An 18,034-nucleotide genomic window follows, 5' to 3' on the forward strand; every position below is an offset into this window, starting at 1 on the left:
TCTCCCATCTCCCCGTTACTCTCTGTCTCTCTCTCCCATCTCCCCGTTACTCTCTGACTCTCTCCCATCTCCCCGTTACTCTCTGACTCTCTCTCCCATCTCCCCGTTACTCTCTGACTCTCTCTCCCATCTCCCCGTTACTCTCTGACTCTCTCCCATCTCCCCGTTACTCTCTGACTCTCTCTCCCATCTCCCCGTTACTCTCTGACTCTCTCTCCCATCTCCCCGTTACTCTCTGACTCTCTCTCCCATCTCCCCGTTACTCTCTGACTCTCTCTCCCATCTCCCCGTTACACTGTCTCTCTCTCCCATCTCCCCGTTACTCTCTGACTCTCTCTCCCATCTCCCCGTTACTCTGACTCTCTCTCCCATCTCCCCGTTACTCTCTGACTCTCACCCATCTCTCCGTTACTCTGTCTCTCTCTCCCATCTCCCCGTTACTCTCTGACTCTCTCCCATCTCCCCGTTACTCTGTCTCTCTCTCCCATCTCCCCATTACTCTCTGACTCTCTCTCCCATCTCCCCGTTACTCTGTCTCTCTCTCCCATCTCCCCGTTACCGTTTGACTCTCTCCCATCTCCCCGTTACTCTCTGACTCTCTCCCATCTCCCCATTACTCTCTGACTCTCTCCCATCTCCCCGTTACTCTCTGACTCTCTCTCCCATCTCCCCGTTACCCTCTGACTCTCTCCAATCTCCCCGTTACTCTCTGACTCTCTCCCATCTCCCCATTACTCTCTGACTCTCTCTCCCATCTCCCCGTTACTCTCTGACTCTCTCTCCCATCTCCCCATTACTCTCTGACTCTCTCTCCCATCTCCCCGTTACTCTCTGTCCCTCTCTCCCATCTCCCCGTTACTCTCTGACTCTCTCTCCCATCTCCCCGTTACTCTCTGTCTCTCTCTCCCATCTCCCCATTACTCTCTGACTCTCTCCCATCTCCCCGTTACTCTCTGTCTCTCTCTCCCATCTCCGTTACTCTCTGTTTCTCTCTCCCATCTCCCCGTTACTCTCTGACTCTCTCTCCCATCTCCCCGTTACTCTCTGACTCTCTCCCATCTCTCCGTTACTCTCTGACTCTCTCCCATCTCCCCGTTATTCTCTGACTCTCTCTCCCATCTCCCCGTTACTCTCTGACTCTCTCCCATCTCCCTGTTACTCTCTGTCTCTCTCTCCCATCTCCCCGTTACTCTGACTCTCTCCCATCTCCCCGTTACTCTCTGACTCTCTCTCCCATCTCCCCGTTACTCTCTCACTCTCCCCCATCTCCCCGTTACTCTCTGTCTCTCTCTCCCATCTCCCCGTTACTCTGACTCTCTCCCATCTCCCCGTTACTCTCTGACTCTCCCTCCCATCTCCCCGTTACTCTCTGTCTCTCTCTCCCGTCTCCCCGTTACTCTCTGACTCTCTCTCCCATCTCCCCGTTACTCTCTGTCTCTCTCTCCCATCTCCCCGTTACTCTCTGACTCTCTCTCCCATCTCCCCGTTACTCTCTGACTCTCTCCCATCTCTCCGTTACTCTCTGTCTCTCTCTCCCATCTCCCCGTTACTCTCTGTCTCTCTCTCCCATCTCCCCGTTACTCTCCCATCTCCCCGTTACTCTCTGTCTCTCTCTCCCATCTCCCCGTTACTCTCTGTTTCTCTCTCCCATCTCCCCGTTACTCTCTGACTCTCTCTCCCATCTCCCCGTTACTCTCTGTCTCTCTCTCCCATCTCCCCATTACTCTCTGACTCTCTCCCATCTCCCCGTTACTCTCTGACTCTCTCCCATCTCCCCGTTACTCTCTGACACTCTCTCCCTTCTCCCCTTTACTCTCTGACTCTCTCTCCCATCTCCCCGTTACTCTCCGACTCTCTCTCCCATCTCCCGGTTACTCTCTGACTCTCTCTCCCATCTCCCCGTTACTCTCTGACTCTCTCCCATCTCCCCGTTACTCTCTGACTCTCTCTCCCATCTCCCCGTTACTCTCTGACTCTCTCTCCCATCTCCCCGTTACGGTCTGACTCTCTCCCATCTCCCCTTTACTCTCTGACTCTCTCTCCCATCTCTCCGTTACTCTCTGTCTCTCTCTCCCATCTCCCCTTTACTCTCTGACTCTCTCCCATCTCCCCGTTACTCTCTGTCTCTCTCTCCCATCTCCCCGTTACTCTCTGACTCTCTCTCCCATCTCCCCGTTACTCTCTGACTCTCTCCCATCTCCCCGTTACTCTCTGACTCTCTCTCCCATCTCCCCGTTACTCTCTGACTCTCTCTCCCATCTCCCCGTTACTCTCTGACTCTCTCTCCCATCTCCCCGTTACTCTCTGACTCTCTCTCCCATCTCCCCGTTACACTGTCTCTCTCTCCCATCTCCCCGTTACTCTCTGACTCTCTCTCCCATCTCCCCGTTACTCTGACTCTCTCTCCCATCTCCCCGTTACTCTCTGACTCTCACCCATCTCTCCGTTACTCTGTCTCTCTCTCCCATCTCCCCGTTACTCTCTGACTCTCTCCCATCTCCCCGTTACTCTGTCTCTCTCTCCCATCTCCCCGTTACTCTCTGACTCTCTCTCCCATCTCCCCGTTACTCTGTCTCTCTCTCCCATCTCCCCGTTACCGTTTGACTCTCTCCCATCTCCCCGTTACTCTCTGACTCTCTCCCATCTCCCCATTACTCTCTGACTCTCTCCCATCTCCCCGTTACTCTCTGACTCTCTCTCCCATCTCCCCGTTACCCTCTGACTCTCTCCAATCTCCCCGTTACTCTCTGACTCTCTCCCATCTCCCCATTACTCTCTGACTCTCTCTCCCATCTCCCCGTTACTCTCTGACTCTCTCTCCCATCTCCCCATTACTCTCTGACTCTCTCTCCCATCTCCCCGTTACTCTCTGTCCCTCTCTCCCATCTCCCCGTTACTCTCTGACTCTCTCTCCCATCTCCCCGTTACTCTCTGTCTCTCTCTCCCATCTCCCCATTACTCTCTGACTCTCTCCCATCTCCCCGTTACTCTCTGTCTCTCTCTCCCATCTCCGTTACTCTCTGTTTCTCTCTCCCATCTCCCCGTTACTCTCTGACTCTCTCTCCCATCTCCCCGTTACTCTCTGACTCTCTCCCATCTCTCCGTTACTCTCTGACTCTCTCCCATCTCCCCGTTATTCTCTGACTCTCTCTCCCATCTCCCCGTTACTCTCTGACTCTCTCCCATCTCCCTGTTACTCTCTGTCTCTCTCTCCCATCTCCCCGTTACTCTGACTCTCTCCCATCTCCCCGTTACTCTCTGACTCTCTCTCCCATCTCCCCGTTACTCTCTCACTCTCCCCCATCTCCCCGTTACTCTCTGTCTCTCTCTCCCATCTCCCCGTTACTCTGACTCTCTCCCATCTCCCCGTTACTCTCTGACTCTCCCTCCCATCTCCCCGTTACTCTCTGTCTCTCTCTCCCGTCTCCCCGTTACTCTCTGACTCTCTCTCCCATCTCCCCGTTACTCTCTGTCTCTCTCTCCCATCTCCCCGTTACTCTCTGACTCTCTCTCCCATCTCCCCGTTACTCTCTGACTCTCTCCCATCTCTCCGTTACTCTCTGTCTCTCTCTCCCATCTCCCCGTTACTCTCTGTCTCTCTCTCCCATCTCCCCGTTACTCTCCCATCTCCCCGTTACTCTCTGTCTCTCTCTCCCATCTCCCCGTTACTCTCTGTTTCTCTCTCCCATCTCCCCGTTACTCTCTGACTCTCTCTCCCATCTCCCCGTTACTCTCTGTCTCTCTCTCCCATCTCCCCATTACTCTCTGACTCTCTCCCATCTCCCCGTTACTCTCTGACTCTCTCCCATCTCCCCGTTACTCTCTGACACTCTCTCCCATCTCCCCTTTACTCTCTGACTCTCTCTCCCATCTCCCCGTTACTCTCCGACTCTCTCTCCCATCTCCCGGTTACTCTCTGACTCTCTCTCCCATCTCCCCGTTACTCTCTGACTCTCTCCCATCTCCCCGTTACTCTCTGACTCTCTCTCCCATCTCCCCGTTACTCTCTGACTCTCTCTCCCATCTCCCCGTTACGGTCTGACTCTCTCCCATCTCCCCTTTACTCTCTGACTCTCTCTCCCATCTCTCCGTTACTCTCTGTCTCTCTCTCCCATCTCCCCTTTACTCTCTGACTCTCTCCCATCTCCCCGTTACTCTCTGTCTCTCTCTCCCATCTCCCGGTTACTCTCTGACTCTCTCTCCCATCTCCCCGTTACTCTCTGACTCTCACCCATCTCTCCGTTACTCTCTGTCTCTCTCTCCCATCTCCCCGTTACTCTCTGTCTCTCTCTCCCAGCTCCCCGTTACTCTCTGACTCTCTCCCATCTCCCCGTTACTCTCTGACTCTCTCTCCCATCTCCCCGTTACTTTGTCTCTCTCTCCCATCTCCCCGTTACTCTCTGACTCTCTCCCATCTCCCCGTTACTCTCTGACTCTCTCTCCCATCTCCCCGTTACTCTCCGACTCTCTCTCCCATCTCCCCGTTACTCTCTGACTCTCAACCATCTCTCCGTTACTCTCTGACTCTCTCTCCCATCTCCGTTACTCTCTGACTCTCTCTCCCATCTCCCCGTTACTCTCTGACTCTCTCTCCCATCTCCCCGTTACTCTCTGTCTCTCTCTCCCATCTCCCTGTTACTCTCTGACTCTCTCCCATCTCCCCATTACTCTCTGACTCTCTCCCATCTCCCCGTTATTCTCTGCCTCTCTCTCCAGTCTCCGCGTTACTCTCTGACTCTCTCTGCCGTCTCCCCGTTACTCTCTGACTCTCTCTCCCATCTCCCCGTTACTCTCTGAATTTCTCCCATCACCCCGTTACTCTCTGACTCTCTCTCCCATCTCCCGTTACTCTCTGACTCTCTCCCATCTCCCCGTTACTCTCTGTCTCTCTCTCCCATCTCCCCGTTACTCTCTGACTCTCTCTCCCATCTCCCCGTTACTCTCTGTCTCTCTCCCATCTCCCCGTTACTCTCTGTCTCTCTTCCATCTCCCCGTTACTCTCTGACTCTCTCCCATCTCCCCGTTACTCTCTGTCTCTCTCTCCCATCTCCCCGTTACTCTCTGACTCTCTCCCATCTCCCCGTTACTCTCTGTCTCTCTCTCCCATCTCCCCGTTACTCTCTGACTCTCTCTCCCATCTCCCCGTTACTCTCTGTCTCTCTCCCATCTCCCCGTTACTCTCTGTCTCTCTTCCATCTCCCCGTTACTCTCTGACTCTCTCCCATCTCCCCGTTACTCTCTGTCTCTCTCTCCCATCTCCCCGTTACTCTCTGACTCTCTCCCATCTCCCCGTTACTCTCTGACTCTCTCCCATCTCCCCGTTATTCTCTGCCTCTCTCTCCAGTCTCCCCGTTACTCTGACTCTCTCTCCCATCTCCCCGTTACTCTCTGACTCTCTCCCATCTCCCCGTTACTCTCTGACTCTCTCTCCCATCTCCCCGTTACTCTGTCTCTCTCTCCCCCATGTCCCCGTTACTCTCTGACTCTCTCCCATCTCCCCGTTACTCTCTGACTCTCTCTCCCATCTCCCCGTTACTCTCTGACTCTCTCTCCCATTTCCCCGTTACTCTGTCTCTCTCTCCCATCTCCCCGTTACTCTCTGACTCTCTCCCATCTCCCCGTTACTCTCTGACTCTCTCCCATCTCCCCGTTACTCTCTGACTCTCTCCCATCTCCCCGTTACTCTCTGACTCTCTCCCATCTCCCCGTTAATCTCTGTCTCTCTCCCCCATCTCCCCATTACTCTCTGACTCTCTCCCATCTCCCCGTTACTCTCTGACTCTCTCCCATCTCCCCGTTACTCTCTGTCTCTCTCTCCCATCTCCCCGTTACTCTCTGACTCTCCCCCATCTCCCCGTTACTCTCTGTCTCTCTCTCCCATCTCCCCGTTACTCTGAATCTCTCCCATCTCCCCGTTACTCTCTGACTCTCCCTCCCATCTCCCCGTTACTCTCTGTCTCTCTCCCATCTCCCCGTTACTCTCTGTCTCTCTCTCCCATTTCCCCGTTACTCTCTGACTCTCTCTCCAGTCTCTCCGTTACTCTCTGACTCTCTCCCATCTCCCCGTTACTCTCTGTCTCTCTCCCATCTCCCCGTTACTCTCTGACTCTCTCTCCCATCTCCCCGTTACTCTCTGACTCTCTCTCCCATCTCCCCATTACTCTCTGACTCTCTCCCATCTCCCCGTTACTCTCTGACTCTCTCTCCCATCTCTCCGTTACTCTCTGTCTCTCTCTCCCATCTCCCCGTTACTCTCTGACTCTCTCCCATCTCCCCGTTACTCTCTGACTCTCTCTCCCATCTCCCCGTTACTCTCTGACTCTCTCTCCCATCTCCCCGTTACTCTCTGTCTCTCTCTCCCATCTCCCCGTTACTCTCTGACTCTCTCTCCCATCTCCCCGTTACTCTCTGACTCTCTCTCCCATCTCCCCGTTACTCTCTGACTCTGTCTCCCATCTCCCCGTTACTCTCTGACTCTCTCTCCCATCTCCCTGTTACTCTGTCTCTCTCTCCCATCTCCCCGTTACTCTCTGCCTCTCTCTCCCATCTCCCCGTTACTCTGTCTCTCTCTCCCATCTCCCCGTTACTCTCTGACTCTCTCTCCCATCTCCCCGTTACTCTCTGACTCTCTCCCATCTCCCCGTTACTCTCTGACTCTCTCCCATCTCCCCGTTACTCTCTGACTCTCTCCCATCTCCCCGTTACTCTCTGTCTCTCTCTCCCATCTCCCCGTTACTCTCTGACTCTCTCCCATCTCCCCGTTACTCTCTGACTCTCTCCCATCTCCCCGTTACTCTGTCTCTCTCTCCCATCTCCCCGTTACTCTCTGTCTCTCTCTCCCATCTCCCCATTACTCTCTGACTCTCTCTCCCATCTCTCCGTTACTCTCTGACTCTCTCCCATCTCCCCGTTACTCTCTGACTCTCTCTCCCATCTCCCCGTTACTCTCTGTCTCTCTCTCCCATCTCCCCGTTACTCTCACTCTCTCTCCCATCTCCCTGTTACTCTGACTCTCTCTCCCATCTCCCCGTTACTCACTGTCTCTCTCCCATCTCCCCGTTACTCTCTGACTCTCTCCCATCTCCCCGTTACTCTCTGACTCTCTCCCATCTCCCCGTTACTCTCTGACTCTCTCTCCCATCTCCCCGTTACTCTCTGTCTCTCTCTCCCATCTCTCCGTTACCCTCTGACTCTCTCCCATCTCCCCGTTACTCTCTGACTCTCTCTCCCATCTCCCCGTTACTCTCTGTCTCTCTCTCCCATCTCCCCGTTACTCTCTGTCTCTCTCTCCCATCTCCCCGTTACTCTCTGACTCTCTCTCCCATCTCCCCATTACTCTCTGACCCTCTCTCCCATCTCCCTGTTACTCTCTGACTCTCTCTCCCATCTCCCCGTTATTCTCTGACTCTCTCCCATCTCTCCGTTACTCTCTGACTCTCTCTCCCATCTCCCCGTTACTCTCTGTCTCTCTCTCCCATCTCCCCGTTACTCTCTGACTCTCTCCCATCTCCCCGTTACTCTCTGTCTCTCTCTCCCATCTCCCCGTTACTCTGACTCTCTCTCCCATCTCCCCGTTACTCTCTGTCTCTCTCTCCCATTTCCCCGTTACTCTCTGTCTCTCTCTCCCATCTCCCCATTACTCTCTGACTCTCGCCCATCTCCCCGTTACTCTCTGACTCTCTCCCATCTCCCCGTTACTCTCTGTCTCTCTCCCATCTCCCCGTTACTCTCTGACTCTCTCTCCCATCTCCCTGTTACTCTCTGACTCTCTCCCATCTCCCCGTTTCTCCCTGACTCTCTCTCCCATCTCCCCGTTACTCTCTGACTCTCTCCCATCTCCCCGTTACTCTCTGACTCTCTCTCCCATCTCCCCGTTACTCTCTGACTCTCTCCCATCTCCCCGTTACTCTCTGTCTCTCTCTCCCATCTCCCCGTTACTCTCTGACTCTCTCTCCCATCTCCCTGTTACTCTCTGTCTCTCTCTCCCATCTCCCCGTTACTCTCTGACTCTCTCTCCCATCTCCCCGTTACTCTGTCTCTCTCTCCCATCTCCCCGTTACTCTCTGACTCTCTCTCCCATCTCCTCGTTACTCTCTGACTCTCTCTCCCATCTCCCCGTTACTCTCTGACTCTCTCCCATCTCCCCGTTACTCTCTGTCTCTCTCTCCCATCTCCCCGTTACTCTCTGACTCTCTCTCCCATCTCCCCGTTACTCTCTGACTCTCTCTCCCATCTCCCCGTTACTCTCTGTCTCTCTCCCATCTCCCCGTTACTCTCTGACTCTCTCCCATCTCCCCGTTACTCTCTGACTCTCTCCCATCTCCCCGTTACTCTCTGTCTCTCTCTCCCATCTCCCCGTTACTCTCTGACTCTCTCCCATCTCCCCGTTACTCTCTGACTCTCCCTCCCATCTCCCCGTTACTCTCTGTCTCTCTCTCCCATCTCCCCGTTACTCTGACTCTCTCTCCCATCTCCCCGTTACTCTCTGTCTCTCTCTCCCATTTCCCCGTTACTCTCTGACTCTCTCTCCAGTCTCTCCGTTACTCTCTGTCTCTCTCCCATCTCCCCGTTACTCTCTGTCTCTCTCCCATCTCCCCGTTACTCTCTGACTCTCTCTCCCATCTCCCCGTTACTCTCTGTCTCTCTCTCCCATCTCCCCGTTACTCTCTGACTCTCTCTCCCATCTCCCCGTTACTCTCTGACTCTCTCTCCCATCTCCCTGTTACTCTCTGTCTCTCTCTCCCATCTCCCCGTTACTCTCTGACTCTCTCTCCCATCTCCCCGTTACTCTGTCTCTCTCTCCCATCTCCCCGTTACTCTCTGACTCTCTCTCCCATCTCCCCTTACTCTCTGACTCTCTCCCATCTCCCCGTTACTCTCTGACTCTCTCCCATCTCCCCGTTACTCTCTGTCTCTCTCTCCCATCTCCCCGTTACTCTCTGTCTCTCTCCCATCTCCCCGTTACTCTCTGTCTCTCTCCCATCTCCCCGTTACTCTCTGACTCTCTCCCATCTCCCCGTTACTCTCTGTCTCTCTCTCCCATCTCCCCGTTACTCTCTGACTCTCTCCCATCTCCCCGTTACTCTCTGACTCTCTCCCATCTCCCCGTTACTCTGTCTCTCTCTCCCATCTCCCCGTTACTCTCTGACTCTCTCCCAATCTCCCCGTTACTCTCTGACTCTCTCTCCCATCTCTCCATTACTCTCTGACTCTCTCCCATCTCCCCGTTACTCTCTGTCTCTCTCTCCCATCTCCCCGTTACTCTGTCTCTCTCTCCCATCTCCCCGTTACTCTGTCTCTCTCTCCCATCTCCCCGTTACTCTCTGTCTCTCTCTCCCATCTCCCCGTTACTCTCAGACTCTCTTCCATCTCCCCGTTACTCTCTGACTCTCTCCCATCTCCCCGTTACTCTCTGTCTCTCTCTCCCATCTCCCCGTTACTCTCTGTCTCTCTCCCATCTCCCCGTTACTCTCTGTCTCTCTCCCATCTCCCCGTTACTCTCTGACTCTCTCCCATCTCCCCGTTACTCTCTGTCTCTCTCTCCCATCTCCCCGTTACTCTCTGACTCTCTCCCATCTCCCCGTTACTCTCTGACTCTCTCCCATCTCCCCGTTACTCTGACTCTCTCTCCCATCTCCCCGTTACTCTCTGTCTCTCTCTCCCATCTCCCCGTTACTCTGTCTCTCTCTCCCATTTCCCCGTTACTCTCTGACTCTCTCTCCCATCTCCCCGTTACTCTCTGACTCTCTCTCCCATCTCCCCGTTACCCTCTGACTCTCTCCCATCTCCCCGTTACTCTGACTCTCTCTCCCATCTCCGTTACCCTCTGACTCTCTCCCATCTCCCCGTTATTCTCTGACTCTCTCTCCCATCTCCCCGTTACTCTCTGTCTCTCTCTCCCATCTCCCCGTTACTCTCTGTCTCTCTCTCCCATCTCCCCGTTACTCTCTGACTCTCTCCCATCTCCGTTACCCTCTGACTCTCTCTCACATCTCCCCATTACTCTCTGACTCTCTCTCCCATCTCCCCATTACTCTCTGACTCTCTCTCCCATCTCCCCGTTACTCTCTGACCCTCTCTCCCATCTCCCTGTTACTCTGTCTCTCTCTCCCATCTCCCCGTTACTCTCTGTCTCTCTCTCCCATCTCCCCGTTACTCTCTGACTCTCTCCCATCTCCCCGTTACTCTGACTCTCTCCCATCTCCCCGTTACTCTCTGTCTCTCTCTCCCATCTCCCCGTTACTCTCTGACTCTCTCCCATCTCCCCGTTACTCTGACTCTCTCCCATCTCCCCGTTACTCTCTGACTCTCTCTCCCGTCTCCCATTACTCTCTGACTCTCTCCCATCTCCCCGTTACTCTCTGACTCTCTCTCCCATCTCCCCGTTACTCTCTGACTCTCTCTCCCATCTCCCCGTTACTCTCTGTCTCTCTCTCCCATCTCCCCGTTACTCTCTGTCTCTCTCTCCCATCTCCCCGTTACTCTCTGACTCTCTCCCATCTCCCCGTTACTCTCTGACGCTCTCCCATCTCCCCGTTACTCTCTGTCTCTCTCTCCCATCTCCCCGTTACTCTCTGACTCTCTCCCATCTCCCCGTTACTCTCTGACTCTCCCTCCCATCTCCCCGTTACTCTCTGTCTCTCTCTCCCATCTCCCCGTTACTCTGACTCTCTCTCCCATCTCCCCGTTACTCTCTGTCTCTCTCTCCCATTTCCCCGTTACTCTCTGACTCTCTCTCCAGTCTCTCCGTTACTCTCTGACTCACTCCCATCTCCCCGTTACTCTCTGTCTCTCTCCCATCTCCCCGTTACTCTCTGACTCTCTCCCATCTCCCCGTTACTCTCTGACTCTCTCCCATCTCCCCGTTACTCTGTCTCTCTCTCCCATCTCCCCGTTACTCTCTGACTCTCTCCCAATCTCCCCATTACTCTCTGACTCTCTCTCCCATCTCTCCGTTACTCTCTGACTCTCTCCCATCTCCCCGTTACTCTCTGACTCTCTCTCCCATCTCCCCGTTACTCTCTGTCTCTCTCTCCCATCTCCCCGTTACTCTGTCTCTCTCTCCCATCTCCCCGTTACTCTCTGACTCTCTCTCCCATCTCCCCGTTACTCTCTGACTCTCTCCCATCTCCCCGTTACTCTCTGACTCTCTCCCATCTCCCCGTTACTCTCTGACTCTCTCTCCCATCTCCGTTACCCTCTGACTCTCTCTCCCATCTCCGTTACCCTCTGACTCTCTCCCATCTCCCCGTTACTCTCTGACTCTCTCTCCCATCTCCCCGTTACACTCTGTCTCTCTCTCCCATCTCCCCGTTACTCTCTGTCTCTCTCTCCCATCTCCCCGTTACTCTCTGACTCTCTCCCATCTCCGTTACCCTCTGACTCTCTCACATCTCCCCATTACTCTCTGACTCTCTCTCCCATCTCCCCGTTACTCTCTGACCCTCTCTCCCATCTCCCTGTTACTCTGTCTCTCTCTCCCATCTCCCCATTACACTCTGACTCTCTCTCCCATCTCCCCGTTACTCTCTGACTCTCTCTCCCATCTCCCCGTTACTCTCTGTCTCTCTCTCCCATCTCCCCGTTACTCTCTGACTCTCTCCCATCTCCGTTACCCTCTGACTCTCTCCCATCTCCCCATTACTCTCTGACTCTCTCTCCCATCTCCCCGTTACTCTCTGACCCTCTCTCCCATCTCCCTGTTACTCTGTCTCTTTCTCCCATCTCCCCATTACACTCTGACTCTCTCTCCCATCTCCCCGTTACTCTCTGACTCTCTCTCCCATCTCCCCGTTACTCTCTGTCTCTCTCTCCCATCTCCCCGTTACTCTCTGACTCTCTCCCATCTCCCCGTTACTCTCTGACTCTCTCCCGTCTCCCCGTTACTCTCTGTCTCTCTCTCCCATCTCCCCGTTACTCTCTGACTCTCTCCCGTCTCCCCGTTACTCTCTGTCTCTCTCTCCCATCTCCCCGTTACTCTCTGACTCTCTCCCATCTCCCCGTTACTCTCTGACTCTCTCCCATCTCCCCGTTACTCTCTGACTCTCTCCCATCTCCCCGTTACTCTGTCTCTCTCTCCCATCTCCCCGTTACTCTCTGACTCTCTCCCAATCTCCCCATTACTCTCTGACTCTCTCTCCCATCTCTCCGTTACTCTCTGACTCTCTCCCATCTCCCCGTTACTCTCTGACTCTCTCTCCCATCTCCCCGTTACTCTCTGTCTCTCTCTCCCATCTCCCCGTTACTCTGTCTCTCTCTCCCATCTCCCCGTTACTCTCTGACTCTCTCTCCCATCTCCCCGTTACTCTCTGACTCTCTCCCATCTCCCCGTTACTCTCTGACTCTCTCCCATCTCCCCGTTACTCTCTGACTCTCTCTCCCATCTCCCCGTTACCCTCTGACTCTCTCCCATCTCCCCGTTACTCTCTGACTCTCTCTCCCATCTCCGTTACCCTCTGACTCTCTCTCCCATCTCCGTTACCCTCTGACTCTCTCCCACCTCCCCGTTACTCTCTGACTCTCTCTCCCATCTCCCCGTTACTCTCTGTCTCTCTCTCCCATCTCCCCGTTACTCTCTGTCTCTCTCTCCCATCTCCCCGTTACTCTCTGACTCTCTCCCATCTCCGTTACCCTCTGACTCTCTCACATCTCCCCATTACTCTCTGACTCTCTCTCCCATCTCCCCATTACTCTCTGACTCTCTCTCCCATCTCCCCGTTACTCTCTGACCCTCTCTCCCATCTCCCTGTTACTCTGTCTCTCTCTCCCATCTCCCCATTACACTCTGACTCTCTCTCCCATCTCCCCGTTACTCTCTGACTCTCTCTCCCATCTCCCCGTTACTCTCTGTCTCTCTCTCCCATCTCCCCGTTACTCTCTGACTCTTTCCCATCTCCCCGTTACTCTCTGACTCTCTCCCGTCTCCCCGTTACTCTCTGTCTCTCTCTCCCATCTCCCCGTTACTCTCTGACTCTCTCCCGTCTCCCCGTTACTCTCTGTCTCTCTCTCCCATCTCCCCGTTACTCTCTGACTCTCTCCCATCTCCCCGTTACTCTCTGTCTCTATCTCCCATCTCCCGGTTACTCTCTGACTCTCTCTCCCATCTCCCCGTTACTCTGTCTCTCTCTCCCATCTCCCCGTTACTCTCTGACTCTCTCTCCCATCTCCCCGTTACTCTCTGACTCTCTCCCATCTCCCCGTTACTCTCTGACTCTCTCCCATCTCCCCGTTACTCTCTGACTCTCTCTCCCATCTCCCCGTTACTCTCTGACTCTCTCTCCCATCTCCCCGTTACTCTCTGTCTCTCTCCCATCTCCCCGTTACTCTCTGACTCTCTCCCATCTCCCCGTTACTCTCTGTCTCTCTCTCCCATCTCCCCGTTACTCTCTGACTCTCTCCCATCTCCCCGTTACTCTCTGACTCTCTCCCATCTCCCCGTTACTCTGACTCTCTCTCCCATCTCCCCGTTACTCTCTGTCTCTCTCTCCCATCTCCCCGTTACTCTCTGACTCTCTCTCCCATCTCCCCGTTACTCTCTCCCATCTCCCTGTTACTCTCTGTCTCTCTCTCCCATCTCCCCGTTACTCTCTGACTCTCTCTCCCATCTCCCCGTTAATCTCTGACTCTCTCTCCCATCTCCCCGTTACTCTCTGACTCTCTCCCATCTCCCCGTTACTCTGTCTCTCTCTCCCATCTCCCCGTTACTCTCTGACTCTCTCCCAATCTCCCCGTTACTCTCTGACTCTCTCTCCCATCTCCCCGTTACTCTCTGACTCTCTCTCCCATCTCCCCGTTACTCTCTGTCTCTCTCTCCCATCTCCCCGTTACTCTGACTCTCTCTCCCATCTCCCCGTTACTCTGTCTCTCTCTCCCATCTCCCTGTTACTCTCTGTCTCTCTCTCCCATCTCCCCGTTACTCTCTGACTCTCTCTCCCATCTCCCCGTTACTCTCTGACTCTCTCCCATCTCCCCGTTACTCTCTGACTCTCTCCCATCTCCCCGTTACTCTCTGACTCTCTCTCCCATCTCCGCATTACTCTCTGACTCTCTCCCATCTCCCCGTTACTCTGTCTCTCTCTCCCATCTCCCCGTTACTCTCTGTCTCTCTCTCCCATCTCCGTTACCCTCTGACTCTCTCCCATCTCCCCGTTACTCTCTGTCTCTCTCTCCCATCTCCCCGTTACTCTCTGACTCTCTCTCCCATCTCCCCGTTACTCTGTCTCTCTCTCCCATCTCCCCGTTACTCTCTGACTCTCTCCCATCTCCCCGTTACTCTGTCTCTCTCTCCCATCTCCCCGTTACTCTCTGACTCTCTCCCAATCTCCCCGTTACTCTCTGACTCTCTCTCCCATCTCCCCGTTACTCTCTGACTCTCTCTCCCATCTCCCCGTTACTCTCTGTCTCTCTCTCCCATCTCCCCGTTACTCTGACTCTCTCTCCCATCTCCCCGTTACTCTGTCTCTCTCTCCCATCTCCCTGTTACTCTCTGTCTCTCTCTCCCATCTCCCCGTTACTCTCTGACTCTCTCCCATCTCCCCGTTACTCTCTGACTCTCTCTCCCATCTCCGTTACCCTCTGACTCTCTCCCATCTCCCCGTTACTCTCTGACTCTCTCCCATCTCCGCGTTACTCTCTGACTCTCTCCCATCTCCCCGTTACTCTGTCTCTCTCTCCCATCTCCCCGTTACTCTCTGTCTCTCTCTCCCATCTCCGTTACCCTCTGACTCTCTCTCCCATCTCCGTTACCCTCTGACTCTCTCCCATCTCCCCGTTACTCTCTGTCTCTCTCTCCCATCTCCCCATTACTCTCTGACTCTCTCTCCCATCTCCCCGTTACTCTCTGTCTCTCTCTCCCATCTCCCCGTTACTCTCTGACTCTCTCTCCCATCTCCCCGTTACTCTCTGACTCTCTCTCCCATCTCCCCGTTACTCTCTGACTCTCTCTCCCATCTCCCCGTTTCTCTCTGTCTCTCTCTCCCATCTCCCCGTTACTCTCTGACTCTCTCTCCAGTCTCCCCGTTACTCTGTCTCTCTCTCCCATCTCCCCGTTACTCTCTGACTCTCTCCCATCTCCCCGTTACTCTCTGTCTCTCACTCCCATCTCCCCGTTACTCTCTGACTCTCTCTCCCATCTCCCAGTTACTCTCTGACTCTCTCTCCCATCTCCCCGTTACTCTCTGCCTCTCTCTCCCATCTCCCCGTTACTCTCTGACTCTCTCTCCCATCTCCCCGTTACTCTCTGTCTCTCTCTCCCATTTCCCCGTTACTCTCTGACTCTCTCTCCAGTCTCTCCGTTACTCTCTGACTCTCTCCCATCTCCCCGTTACTCTCTGTCTCTCTCCCATCTCCCCGTTACTCTCTGACTCTCTCTCCCATCTCCCCGTTACTCTCTGTCTCTCTCTCCCATCTCCCCGTTACTCTCTGACTCTCTCTCCCATCTCCCCGTTACTCTCTGACTCTCTCTCCCATCTCCCTGTTACTCTCTGTCTCTCTCTCCCATCTCCCCGTTACTCTCTGACTCTCTCTCCCATCTCCCCGTTACTCTGTCTCTCTCTCCCATCTCCCCGTTACTCTCTGACTCTCTCTCCCATCTCCCCGTTACTCTCTGACTCTCTCCCGTCTCCCCGTTACTCTCTGACTCTCTCCCATCTCCCCGTTACTCTCTGTCTATCTCTCCCATCTCCCCGTTACTCTCTGTCTCTCTCCCATCTCCCCGTTACTCTCTGTCTCTCTCCCATCTCCCCGTTACTCTCTGACTCTCTCCCATCTCCCCGTTACTCTCTGTCTCTCTCTCCCATCTCCCCGTTACTCTCTGACTCTCTCCCATCTCCCCGTTACTCTCTGACTCTCTCCCATCTCCCCGTTACTCTGTCTCTCTCTCCCATCTCCCCGTTACTCTCTGACTCTCTCCCAATCTCCCCATTACTCTCTGACTCTCTCTCCCATCTCTCCGTTACTCTCTGACTCTCTCCCATCTCCCCGTTACTCTCTGACTCTCTCTCCCATCTCCCCGTTACTCTCTGTCTCTCTCTCCCATCTCCCCGTTACTCTGTCTCTCTCTCCCATCTCCCCGTTACTCTCTCACTCTCTCTCCCATCTCCCCGTTACTCTCTGGCTCTCTGCCATCTCCCCGTTACTCTCTGACTCTCTCCCATCTCCCCGTTACTCTCTGACTCTCTCTCCCATCTCCCCGTTACCCTCTGACTCTCTCCCATCTCCCCGTTACTCTCTGACTCTCTCTCCCATCTCCGTTACCCTCTGACTCTCTCTCCCATCTCCGTTACCCTCTGACTCTCTCCCATCTCCCCGTTACTCTCTGACTCTCTCTCCCATCTCCCCGTTACTCTCTGTCTCTCTCTCCCATCTCCCCGTTACTCTCTGTCTCTCTCTCCCATCTCCCCGTTACTCTCTGACTCTCTCCCATCTCCGTTACCCTCTGACTCTCTCACATCTCCCCATTACTCTCTGACTCTCTCTCCCATCTCCCCATTACTCTCTGACTCTCTCTCCCATCTCCCCGTTATTCTCTGACCCTCTCTCCCATCTCCCTGTTACTCTGTCTCTCTCTCCCATCTCCCCATTACACTCTGACTCTCTCTCCAGTCTCCCCGTTACTCTCTGACTCTCTCTCCCATCTCCCCGTTACTCTCTGACTCTCTCCCGTCTCCCCGTTACTCTCTGTCTCTCTCTCCCATCTCCCCGTTACTCTCTGACTCTCTCCCATCTCCCTGTTACTCTCTGTCTCTCTCTCCTATCTCCCCGTTACTCTCTGACTCTCACTCCCATCTCCCCGTTACTCTCTGACTCTCTCCCATCTCCCCGTTACTCTCTGTCTCTATCTCCCATCTCCCGGTTACTCTCTGACTCTCTCTCCCATCTCCCCGTTACTCTGTCTCTCTCTCCCATCTCCCCGTTACTCTCTGACTCTCTCTCCCATCTCCCCGTTACTCTCTGACTCTCTCCCATCTCCCCGTTACTCTCTGACTCTCTCCCATCTCCCCGTTACTCTCTGACTCTCTCTCCCATCTCCCCGTTACTCTCTCACTCTCTCCCATCTCCCCGTTACTCTCTCTCGCATCTCCCCGTTACTCTCTGACTCTCTCTCCCATTTCCCCGTTACTCTGTCTCTCTCTCCCATCTCCCCGTTACTCTCTGACTCTCTCCCATCTCCCCATTACTCTCTGACTCTCTCCCATCTCCCCGTTACTCTCTGACTCTCTCCCATCTCCCCGTTACTCTCTGACTCTCTCTCCCATCTCCCCGTTAATCTCTGACTCTCTCCCATCTCCCCGTTACTCTCTGTCTCTCTCTCCCATCTCCCCGTTACTCTGTCTCTCTCTCCCATCTCCCCGTTACTCTCTGACTCTCCCCCATCTCCCCGTTACTCTCTGTCTCTCTCCCATCTCCCCGTTACTCTCTGTCTCTCTCTCCCATCTCCCCGTTACTCTCTGACTCTCCCCCATCTCCCCGTTACTCTCTGTCTCTCTCTCCCATCTCCCCGTTACTCTCTGACTCTCTCCCATCTCCCCGTTACTCTCTGACTCTCCCTCCCATCTCCCCGTTACTCTGACTCTCTCTCCCATCTCCCCGTCACTCTCTGTCTCTCTCCCATCTCCCCGTTACTCTCTGACTCTCCCTCCCATCTCCCCGTTACTCTCTGTCTCTCTCTCCCATTTCCCCGTTACTCTCTGTCTCTCTCTCCCATCTCCCCGTTACTCTCTGACTCTCCCCCATCTCCCCGTTACTCTCTGTCTCTCTCTCCCATCTCCCCGTTACTCTCTGACTCTCTCCCATCTCCCCGTTACTCTCTGACTCTCCCTCCCATCTCCCCGTTACTCTGACTCTCTCTCCCATCTCCCCGTCACTCTCTGTCTCTCTCCCATCTCCCCGTTACTCTCTGACTCTCCCTCCCATCTCCCCGTTACTCTCTGTCTCTCTCCCATTTCCCCGTTACTCTCTGACTCTCCCTCCCATCTCCCCGTTACTCTCTGTCTCTCTCCCATTTCCCCGTTACTCTCTGACTCTCCCTCCCATC

This window comes from Somniosus microcephalus, unplaced genomic scaffold, assembly GCF_052327205.1.
Source record: "Somniosus microcephalus isolate GS21.2 unplaced genomic scaffold, FLI_Smic_1.0 unresolved_chr6, whole genome shotgun sequence".
Lineage (NCBI taxonomy): Eukaryota > Metazoa > Chordata > Chondrichthyes > Squaliformes > Somniosidae > Somniosus > Somniosus microcephalus.